Source organism: Salmo trutta, chromosome 40 (genome assembly GCF_901001165.1).
Source record: "Salmo trutta chromosome 40, fSalTru1.1, whole genome shotgun sequence".
Classification (NCBI taxonomy): Eukaryota; Metazoa; Chordata; class Actinopteri; order Salmoniformes; family Salmonidae; genus Salmo; species Salmo trutta.
Genome location: NC_042996.1, coordinates 18,354,008 through 18,365,901, shown reverse-complemented (window position 1 = coordinate 18,365,901; position 11,894 = coordinate 18,354,008).

Here is an 11,894-nt window from a genome sequence, read left to right as displayed (position 1 = left end):
TCTGCTGTAACGTGACACTTTCTGAGGCTCCCATAGGCTCTAAGAAGGCGCCAGAACTTTGAATGATGACTTTGCAGCGCATGGCTGAAAAACAGTAGCGCATTTGGTAAGTGGTCGATCTGAGAACAATGAGACGGGTGCGCGTGTGCACGTGAAGAGTCCATTTTAGATTTTGAGTCTTTGAACGGAAAGGACGTCTCACGGTCGGAATATTATCGCTTTTTTACGAGAAAAATTGCATAAAAATTGATTTTAAACAGCGTTTGACATGCTTCGAAGTACGGTAATGGAATATTTTGAAATCTTTTGTCACGATACGCGTCCGCGCGTCACCCTTCGTTACCCTTCGGATAGTGTCTTGAACGCACGAACAAAACGCCGCTATTTGGATATAACTATAGATTATTTGGAACCAAACCAACATTTGTTATTGAAGTAGAAGTCCTGGGAGTGCATTCTGACGAAGAACAGCAAAGGTAATCAAATTTTTCTCATAGTAAATCTGAGTTTGGTGAGTACCAAACTTGGTGGTTGTCAAAATAGCTAGCCCGTGATGGCGAGCTATCTACTCAGAATATTGCAAAATGTGCTTTCACCGAAAAGCTATTTTAAAATCAGACACCGCGATTGCATAAAGGAGTTCTGTATCTATAATTCTTAAAATAATTGTTATGTTTTTTGTGAACGTTTATCGTGAGTAATTTAGTAAATTCACCGGAAATGTTCTGTGGGAATGCTAGTTCTGAACATCACATGCTAATGTAAAAAGCTGGTTTTTGGATATAAATATGAACTTGATTGAACAAAACATGCATGTATTGTATAACATAATGTCCTAGGAGTATCATCTGATGAAGATCATCAAAGGTTAGTGCTGCATTTAGCTGTGGTTTTGTTTTTTGTGACATTATATGCTAGCTTGAAAAAGGGGTGTCTGATTATTTCTGGCTGAGTACTCTCCTGACATAATCTAATGTTTTGCTTTCGTTGTAAAGCCTTTTTGAAATCAGACAGTGTGGTTAGATAAAGGAGAGTCTTGTCTTTAAAATGCTGTAAAATAGTAATATGTTTGAAAAATGGAAGTCTTCGGATTTTCGAGGAGTTTGTATTTCGCGCCACACCCAATCATTGGATATTGGAGTGGTGTTCCGCTAGCGGAATGTCTAGATGTAAGATAGGAATGTGATTTTAGGAGTTGTAAGAGAATCTATCTCCTATAAGTAAGTAGCCACGGCCCGTGTGAGGTCGGGGAGCCGTCCCCTTTCGGCCAGAGTAGATAAAAGCCTTGGTAACAAAATTAACATTAGACCAGGAAACATGAGGCGTTAGCTACGTGTTTGAAATGGCTGACACTTTAACACTCAACACAAGGTGAATAAATAAACTCACCTTCTTTTAGACCAGAGAGACGAAGAGCTGCAGTTTATGTCCATAGTGGTCTGAATCCTGAACCCTGAATAATCAACATGAGGTGGAAGAGGCGACAAACTCCCCTCTCAGACAATCACTGGTGCAGCTGACTAGCCGTCCTGAGTCAAATATCTCAAACTCTTCAAACCATCCCATCCTACTACGAGTCTCAAATCACCGTAGCATGCAACTCTCATCACCACACTGGAACCATCGGCACGGCTGGCTTGTCTTCAAATAAGTACCTTCAGGAGCAAATGGAAGAGTGAACTCTGTAGTTCTGTTCAGGACTACAAAAAGGACAAAGGCCCCCAATAGTAAATACATTCATGATTTCTTATTCAAAACGGGCGGCTGTTCGTCTGCAAACTATATGATTGTGAGAATAGTTATAGAACGTGTCCATGATAAGTGTTCCTCTCTCTCTCTCTCCTCATGTCGTTAGGTAAAATGCCATATTGTGTCTGTCCGCTAGGGACCTTTGTCTCATGTAATAAGTGTGTGTGTGTATTCTGTGTTATTATTTAGTTCTATTACTGATTAATGAGCAAGGCTGGGGTTTTTGCAGATCCAAAAAGGTTACTACTGGTCAGAATGTTATGATACGAGGTAATGATTAATAAGATGACCGTTTATCGATGAAATAGATATATACCTTATAGAGTATAAGTCAGGAGATGGTACCTCTATAAACAACCTCTTCCGTGGTGCCCCAAATCCTAATGAGTTAATTGTTACATGATTAATTTAATCGGGTAACAATTAAACATAGTTAGTGGATTAAATACATAACAATCATCAGATTAATGAAAGTAAAGTCACGACATACACTATCGGTCAAAAGTTTTAGAACACCTACTCATTCAAGGATTTTTCTTTATTTTTCTATTTACTACATTGTAGAATAATAGTAAAGACATCAACACTATGAAATAACACATACAAAATCATGTATTAACCAAAAAAGTGTGAAACAAATCAAAATATATTTTATATTTGAGATTCTTCAAATAGCCACTCTTTGCCTTGATGACAGCTTTGCACACTCTTGGCATTCACTCAACCAGCTTCACCTGGAATGCTTTTCCAACAGTCTTGAAGGAGTTTCCACATATGCTGAGCACTTGTTGGCTGCTTTTCCTTCACTCTACGGTCCAACTCATCCCAAACCATCTCAATTGGCTTGAGGTTGGGTGATTGTGGAGGCCAGGTCATCTGATGTAGCACTACATCACTCTCCTTCTTGGTAAAATAGCCCTTACACAACCTGGAGGTGTGTTGGGTCAATGTTCAGTTGAAAAACAAATGATAGTCCAACTAAGCCCAGACCAGATGGGATGTGTCACGTCCTGACCAGTAAAAGGGGTTATTTGTTATTGTAGTTTGGTCAGGGCGTGGCAGGGGGTGTTTGTTTTGTGTGTTTCGGAGTTTTTGGTTTATGTTCTACATTTTCTATTTCTACGTTGGGGTTTTGGTAATGACCTCCAATTAGAGACAGCTGGTTGTCGTTGTCTCTAATTGGAGGCCATATTTAAGTGGCTTAGTTTTCTCTTGTGTTTGTGGGTGGTTGTTTCCTGTATAGTCTGTGCACCTTATAGGACTGTTTTCGTTGTTTGTTTTGTTTAAGTGTTTTGTCCTTCAATAAATAAGAAGATGATCAATATACCCGCTGCATTTTGGTGTCCTCCTTACGACGAACGTTACAGGATGGTGCATCGCTGCAGAATGCTATGGTAGCCATACTGGTTAAGTGTGCCTTGAATTATAAATAAATCACAGATAATGTCATCAGAAAAGCACACCCACACCATAACACCTCCTCTTCCTCCATGCTTTGCGGTGGGAAACACATGCGAAGAACATCTATTCACCCACACCGCGTCTCACAAAGACACAGCGGTTGGAACCAAACATCTCCAATTTGAACTCCAGACCAAAGTAAAAGATTTCTACTGGTCTAATGTTCATTGCTCGTGTTTCTTGACCAAAGCAAGTCTCTTCTTGTTATTGGTGTCCTTTAGTAGTGGTTTCTTTGCAGCAATTCGACCATGTAGGCCTGATTCACAGTCTCCTCTGAACAGTTGATGTTGAGATGTGTCTGTTACTTGAACTGTGAAGCATTTTTGGCCTGCAATTTCTGAGGCTGGTAACTCTAATGAACTTTTCCTCTGGAGCAGAGGTAACTCTGGGTCTTCCATTCCTGTTGCGGTCCTCATGAGAGCCAGTTTCATCATAGCACTTGAAGAAACTTTCAAAGTTCTTGAAATGTTCTGTATTGACTGACCTTCATGTCTTAAAGTAATGATGGACTGTCATTTCTCTTAGCACACTTCAGCTGTTCTTGCCATAATATGGACTTGGTCTTTTATCAAATAGAGCTGTCTTCTGTATACCCCCCGACCTTGTCACGACACAACTGATTGGCTCAAACGCATTAAGAAGGAATGAAATTCCACAAATCAACTTTTAAGGCACACCTGTTAACTGAAATGCATTCCAGGTCACTCCCATCAAGGCAAATTGTGGCTATTTGAAGAATCTCTAGCATAAAATATTGTTTTATTTGTTTAACATTTTTTGGTTACTACATGATTCTATATGTGTTATTTCATAGTTTTGATGTCTTCCCCATTATTCTACAATGTAGAAAATAGTAAAAATAAAGAAAAACCCTTTAATGAGTAGGTGTTCTAAAACTTTTGACTGGTAGTGTATATTTAAAAGCAAATACTTTTAGACTTTATGGTAGTAGTATTTTACTGGGTGACTTTCACTTTTACTGAAGTATGACAGTTGGATACTATTTCCACCACTATATCTTGTTTTTTAGCATGTTGTCTTAAACTAAAACATGTTATTGTATTTGTTTGTTAGTGTCTATTTTTTATAAAGCCTGTCTGATTGATTTGCATCAAGTCTGGTAAGACTTTTCAAAGAGGTTCTTTGAGGAACCTTTTTCAACTGGAAAGGTTCCGGTGGTGTAGAAAAAAATATTCTTCAAGGCACCTTTGGTTCTAAGAGTGTAGAGGCAATAAATCACCGGGACTAGTGAAAATCTGAAGCTACAGGTTATGTTTCAGGAGGCTGCGGTGGGGTCAGTAGTAGTGATCAGTAGTCCTAAGGCATCGCTCTGTCATAAGGAATATGGTGGAGGATGTTAAAAGCAGTGATTATGGTGGACCAAAGCTGCGTTTCCCTTTTCCCTCTGCATTAACTGTCAAGGTTGGAATTCTAATGGATTGTTTGACTTACATGCCCTGGGTGTCAAGGAATCTTCCTGTCTCAGCAAAATAACCCTTCTCTGAGTTCACCATGGCATGATCCACATAGAGCTGTCTGTCACAAGCAGAGATGTCTGTGGAGTGCTAATTTGCTTCCCATTTGGCCTCCTATACCAAACCGCAGATTATTTTGTCCTCATTAGCATAAATATGCAGGTTTTTGTGTGTGTGTGTGTGTGTGTGTTTGTGCCTCCCCGTGGGTGTCAGAGCTATGGGATGTCTCATATAAATGACATCACCACGCAGAGATGAAGGACCTCTGCACTGCTAGTGACAGAGTTAGCTGGCCCTCCTAAGGCCTGACCATAATGACTTGATAATAGGCTGATTACAACTAGCCACACGTAGCCACTTATACCCTGGGGAGAGTGACTGACGAATAGGGGTTAAATGGCACCATTCTTCACACACACACACATACACACATGCACACATACATCCCCCCCACACGCATGTGCACAGACACACACACACACACACACACACACACACACACACACACACACACACACACAAATGTCACGTGTTGAGAAATTACCAATGGGTTTAAATATTTGCTACATGTGATGATAGCCCACTGCTTAGAATAAGTATGAGCCTCTTGCCAGGCTGCTGTGGGCAGCTCTTCATCTTGGCAAAAGGCATGTAATTGCTTCAATATTTTGTATATGGCAATAAAACATAAAACAATACTAGGGAAGTTGCCAGAAGCAGAGGACAGAGGAGAGACACATTGATGAGTTGTGGGGTAGATCACCACTCAGTGGAACTCTTTCTCCTTTCCTCCTTCTTTCTTCCGTCTTCCCATCTTTCTTCCTATTCTCCACCTTTTCAAGAGTCCCTCTGGGAAAGAGCCAACTGTCTCTTCCTCTCCACGTCCCTCTCTCTCTCCCTCTCTTTCTCTCTCTTTCTCTCCCTCTTCTCTATCTTTTCTGCTTTCTCTTTCTCTCTCCCTCTCTTCCATCCTCTGAGTGATTGCTCTCTCTTCTCTCTCTGACAGAGGTACAGAAACCCCCTCTGGGTGAGCTCCTCCTGTGATAAGCAGAATACCAATCTACCTCCCTCCCTCACTCTACTGTTTCTAGTGCCCTTCCTCCCCGCCTCCTCCTCTCCATCCCTAATCTATTTGCACTTTAAAGAGTGTTCCACCTTTCCCTCTCCGGATTTACCCTTCAACATTTCATCTCAGTAGCAAACTTCCGCCTGTGAGCGCAAGTGGAAAATTCCAAATCCCTGAGTCCCATAGAGAGCAGCAACCGCTATACAACATAGAACATTTGAACAAATAACCCTTGCACCTCGGCAGAAAACAACAGAGCGTGAGAAGCCTCTGCAATAGGTGTCAAATAAATAGCTCAGCCAGCCAGCCAGCCAGCTCAGCTGCTAAGTGATGTTTCTCTGTACCACGTTGAATAATGTATCATGTAGACATTGATCCATGTTCAGTTTTTTATGACACGGTATGAGGGTTAGGGTGCGTCTCAAATGCCACTCTATTCCCCATAGTGCACTACTTTTGACCAGGGCCCATAGGTTGCACTATATAGGGAATAGAGTGCCATTTGGGATGCAATCTGTGTGCAGCTAGCTCACCACTGTCGTACAATAAGAGCCCTGTGTGGATTTACTGTTTCTGCATACAGAGCAAGGTAACTCATATAGTCAAGACGATACAGTGTGTTTGATTAGAGACCATCACTATAGGTTCCTGTGGGCTAGTGACTGTGTGGTGCCCATATACTGTATGGACTACAGAACGTTTATAGGCCCCTTACCTTGCAAAGAACTGTAGAATATTGAATGAACTATGGTATATTTACAGCCTATATCCTGGAAAGCATAGTAGAATACAGAATGTACTAGACACTGTACAGATGTTTACCTTGCAGATCACAGTAGAATACAAGTCAAATCATATCAAATGGTATTTGCCACTTGTGCCGAATACAACAGGTGTAGACTTTATAGTGAAATGCTTACCTACAAGCCCTTAACTAAGAATGCAGTTTTAAGAAAAATAAAAGTTACACAATTAAAAAGCAGCAGTAAAATAACAATAGTGAGGCTGTATACAGGGGGTACTGGTAGAGTCAATGTGTGGGGGCACCGGTTAGTTAGTTAGGTAATTGAGGCAATATGTAAATGTATGTAGAGTTATTAAAGTGACTATGCATAGATAATAAACAGAGAGTAGCAGCAGCGTAAAAGAGGGTGGGGAAGGGCAATGCAAATAGTCTGGGTTACCAATGCAAATGGTCTGGGTAGCCATTTGATTAGATGTTCAGGAGTCTTAGGGCATGGGGGTAGAAGCTATTTAGAAGCCTCTTGGACCTAGACTTGGCGCTCCGGTTCCGCTTGCCGTACGGTAGCAGAGAGAACAGTCTATGGCTGAGCAGTTGTCATGCCAGTCAGTGATGCAACCCGTCAGGATGATCTCGATGGTGCAGCTGTAGAACCTTTTGAGGATCTAAGGACCCATGCCAAATCTTTTCGGTCTCCTGAGGGGGAATAGGTTTTGTCGTGCCCTCTTCACGACTGTCTTGGTGTGCTTGGACCATGTTAGTTTGTTGGTGATGTGGACGCCAAGGAACTTGAAGCTCTCGACCTGCTCCAATGGGGGCGTGCTCGGTCCTCCTTTTCCTGTAGTCCACAATCATCTCCGTTGTCTTAATCAGGTTGAGGATGAGGTTGTTGTCCTTGCACCACGTGGTAAGGTCTCTGACCTCCTCCCTATAGGCTGTCTCTTCGTTGTCGGTGAATAGGCCTACCACTGTTGTGTCATCGGCAAACTTAATGATGGTGTTGGAGTCGTGCTTGGCTGTGCAGTCATGAGTGAACAGGGAGTACAGGAGGGGACTGAGTATGCACCCCTGAGGGGCCCCCGTGTTGAGGATCAGCGTGGCAGATGTGTTGTTACCTACCCTAAGCACCTGGGGGCGGCCCATCAGGCAGCCCAATTTTGATATTTTTTCCACTAATTGGTATTTTGACCAATCATTTCAGATCTTTTCACATCAGATCTTTTTCAAAGCTTATCTGATTGATCAAAAGACCAAACAGTGAAACGTAGCCATAGAGTCCTAGAATATGTATAGGCGTTTTACTAGGAAAGGCTGAATGGCCAATCCTGGTTCTTGGAAGTTGTCACGTCGCAGGGGGTATATGTTTTATGTGGTTCGGGGTTTAATGGGATATGTATTTATGTGAGAGGGGTGTTTGATTTATGTGTTCCGGGGTTTTTGGGTAACGTTCTTGTTTTGGTATTTCTATGGTTTTCTATGTTGTGTATTTCTTTGTTGGCCTGGTATGGCTCTCAATCAGGAACAGCTGTACATCGTTGTTGCTGTTTGAGAGTCATACTTAAGTAGCCCTGTTTTCACCTGTCCCTTTGTGGGAAGTTGTTGTTGCACTGCTGTGTTAGCCTGCAATACTGTTCGTTCGTACGTTTTCTTGTTTTGTTAATTAAGTGTTCTAAATAAAAGTTAAAATGAGCACTCAACCCGCTGCGCCTTGGTCCAGTATATACGACAACCGTTACCGAAGTTATTTGCTTCTGTTCCATTCTTAGCATACCTGTCATGTCCTGACCAGTAAAGGGGTTATTTGTTATTATAGTTTGGTCCGTCGGAGACGGAACCGTCGGAGACGGCAGCCACCCTCCCTTCCCTCCCTTTAGTTTGAGGGGTTTATTTTTGTAGATATTTTTTTGTGAGGTGCATCCGGGGTCTGCACCTTTGGGGGGGGGGGTAATGTCACGTCCTGACCAGTAAAGGGGTTATTTGTTATTATAGTTTGGTCAGGACGTGGCAGGGGGTGTTTGTTTTATGTGGTTCGGGGTTTGTTGGTATATGTGTTTTGTAGAGGGGTGTTTGTTTAGATTAGTCTGGGGTTTTTGGTTAGGTTCTATGTTGTGTATTTCTATGTTAGATCTAGGGTGTTTAGTTCTACGTTTAGTTAATTGGGATTGGGCCTTCAATTGGAGGCAGCTGTTCCTCGTTGCCTCTGATTGAAGGTCCTATGTATAGGGGTGTGTTTGTTATGGGAATTGTGGGAGGTTGTTATTGCATAGCTGTGTGTAGCCTGCATTACTGTGTGTCGTCCGTTCGTTTTCTTGTTTTGTTTAGTAAGTGTTCTAAATAAATATGAGCATTCACGTACCCGCTGCATTTTGGTCCACTTCCTATGACGGCCGTTACAGAACCTCCCACCAACAACGGACCAAGCAGCGGAGTAAGGAGCCAAAAATGAATTATTTTGAGTCATGGACTTGGGAAGAGATATTAGCCGGAAAGGGACCATGGAGGAAGGCTGGAGTGGATCGGGACTGTTACAGGGGTACACGGTTGGCATTTAAGCCTGAGAGGCAGCCCCAATAAAAAAATGTTGGGGGGGGCACACGGGTAGTTTGGCTGGGCCAGGGTTAAGCTCCAAGCCAACTCCCCGTGCTTATCGAAGGCAACCTGTTATTGGTCAGGCTCCGTGCTATGGGGTGATGCACACGGACAGATCGGCGGAGCAGAGGATGGAACCAGAGCCAGTCGGGGTGAAATGGGAGGTGAGCGAAGCAGAGACAGTAAAGGAGTTGATGGGAAAATAGGAGGAGAAAGATATGAGAGAGCTGCTGTATTGGTGTTTTAGGCACAACATTCGCCCTACGGAGCGTGTCCTTAAATTGATGTCACCTGAGTCAGCTCTCGATACTTGGCCTGAGGTGCGTGCTAGCCGGCTGGTGAAGACAGTACCAGCACCACGCACCAGGCCTCCAGTGCGGCAGCCCAGTCCAACTCGTCCTGTTCCCACTCCTCGCACTAGCCCTGAGGTGCGTGTATCCAGTATGGCGTCTCCAAAGCCAGCACCACGCACCAGGCTTCCAGTGCGTCAGCCCAGTCCAACTCGTCCTGTTCCTGCTCCTCGCACTAGCCCTGAGGTGCGTGTCTCCAGTCTGGTACCTCCACTACCACCCCACGCACCAGGCCTCCAGTGCGTCAGCCCAGTCCAGCTCGTCCTGTCCCTGCTCCTTGTACTAGCCCTGTGGTGCGTGTCCTTAGTCTGGCGTGTCCTAAGCCAGCCCCACGCATCAGGCCTTCCGGCAACAGTGCCTCGTCCAGAGCTTCCGGCGACAGTGCCCCGTAGAGAGACGGTCCACAGTCCGGAACCAAGAGAGACGGCCCACAGTCCGGAACCAAGAGAGACGGCCCACAGTCCGGAACCAAGAGAGACGACCCACAGTCCGGAACCGAGTGAGACGACCCACAGTCCGGAACCGAGTGAGACGACCCACAGTCCGGAACCGAGTGAGACGACCCACAGTCCGGAACCGAGTGAGACGGCCTACAGTCCGGAAACGAGTGAGACGACCCATAGTCCGGAACCGAGTGAGACGACCCATAGTCCGGAACCGAGTGAGACGACCCACAGTCCGGAACCGAGTGAGACGACCCATAGTCCGGAACCGAGTGAGACGACCCACAGTCCGGAACCGAGTGAGACGGCCCACAGTCCGGAACCGAGTGAGACGGCCCACAGTCCGGAACCGAGTGAGACGGCCTACAGTCCGGAACCGAGTGAGACGGCCTACAGACCGGAGCTCCCAGAGTCGGCCTACAGTCCGGAGCTCCCAGAGTCGCCCTACAGTGACGTGCTTCAGGCCGAGGTATTCAGCAGGGGTGGACTGGTTAGGTGGGGGACTAAGGCCAAAGCCTGAGCCACCTCCACAGTAGGAGGTTTGGGGAGGGGGGGTGTAGCACGGAAACCGTCGGAGACGGCAGCCACCCTCCCTTCCCTCCCTTTAGTTTGAGGGGTTTATTTTTGTAGATATTTTTTTGTGAGGTGCATCCGGGGTCTGCACCTTTGGGGGGGGGGGGTACTGTCACGTCCTGACCAGTAAAGTGGTTATTTGTTATTATAGTTTGGTCAGGACGTGGCAGGGGGTGTTTGTTTTATGTGGTTCGGGGTTTGTTGGTATATGTGTTTTGTAGAGGGGTGTTTGTTTAGATTAGTCTGGGGTTTTTGGTTAGGTTCTATGTTGTGTATTTTTATGTTAGATCTAGGGTGTTTAGTTCTATGTTTAATTAATTGGGATTGGGCCTTCAATTGGAGGCAGCTGTTCCTCATTGCCTCTGATTGAAGGTCCTATGTATAGGGGTGTGTTTGTTATGGGAATTGTGGGAGGTTGTTATTGTATAGCTGTGTGTAGCCTACATTACTGTTTGTCATCCGTTCGTTTTCTTGTTTTGTTCAGTAAGTGTTCTAAATAAATATGAGCATTCACGTACCCGCTGCATTTTGGTCCACTTCCTACGACGGCCGTTACAATACCTCTGACCAGAACAAGTCATTGTGGCCTGAACCATCATATTCAGCCAAGACTGAAAACATGGTCAACAACATCCTCCATCCATCCATTCATTCCTTTCTTTCTTCACCACAGATCTCATTAGAGTGTTGTTTACAGAGTAGTGGTGACTATCCCTGTTAGATTAATCATGTCCTATACGGTTTTTCTGAGCTCTGCAGAAACAGCTCAACACTGTAACCAGCATCACAATCCAATACCTTCTATGAGCTGTGGAGCCAGTAGCCTGCATCACTACTCAATGCCTGCCCTCTTCTGCTCTGACATTCATTCTGAAGTTCATAGAACTATTGTACTTGGCTTCGACGAAGCTGGCCTCCTGCCTCAGCAGCCTCCCCCTCTCGACGGTGTTGTGTGAATGCTGGAACAACCTTGAAGAGAGTAGCAGAGAACTGTGGATGCATTGTGGAGTGACTGTGGAGTGACAAAGTGGCTTTTACTCTGTGGTTTCTAGGCAACGTTTTGCACTCAGGAAAAATGGCTCTCGCGTACACGGTTCAAGACACCATGCTGTTTCTTCTGTGGAATGGACCTATGCAGCAGACAGACTTGTGTGAATACTGTGGCAAAAGCCATAGCTCTTCAAGACTTAAAGTAATTTTTTTTGTGGAAGAGATTCGAAAGGAGCTTGCCATTAAATCTTTGCTTCTCTTTGGCACCAAAAACAAACAAACCTTTTTTTATGTTGCAGAAACCTAACACGACACAACACATTACTCGAAGTAACTATTTTCCTAAACCAACCAACTTTTCCATGAGGTCTAAAATGGTGTAGAGGAAGAAGAGGAGAGTGTGCAGAGAGATAGCCGAAGTTTCTGGGACTGGATTAGACTCAGGAGTGTTTGAAG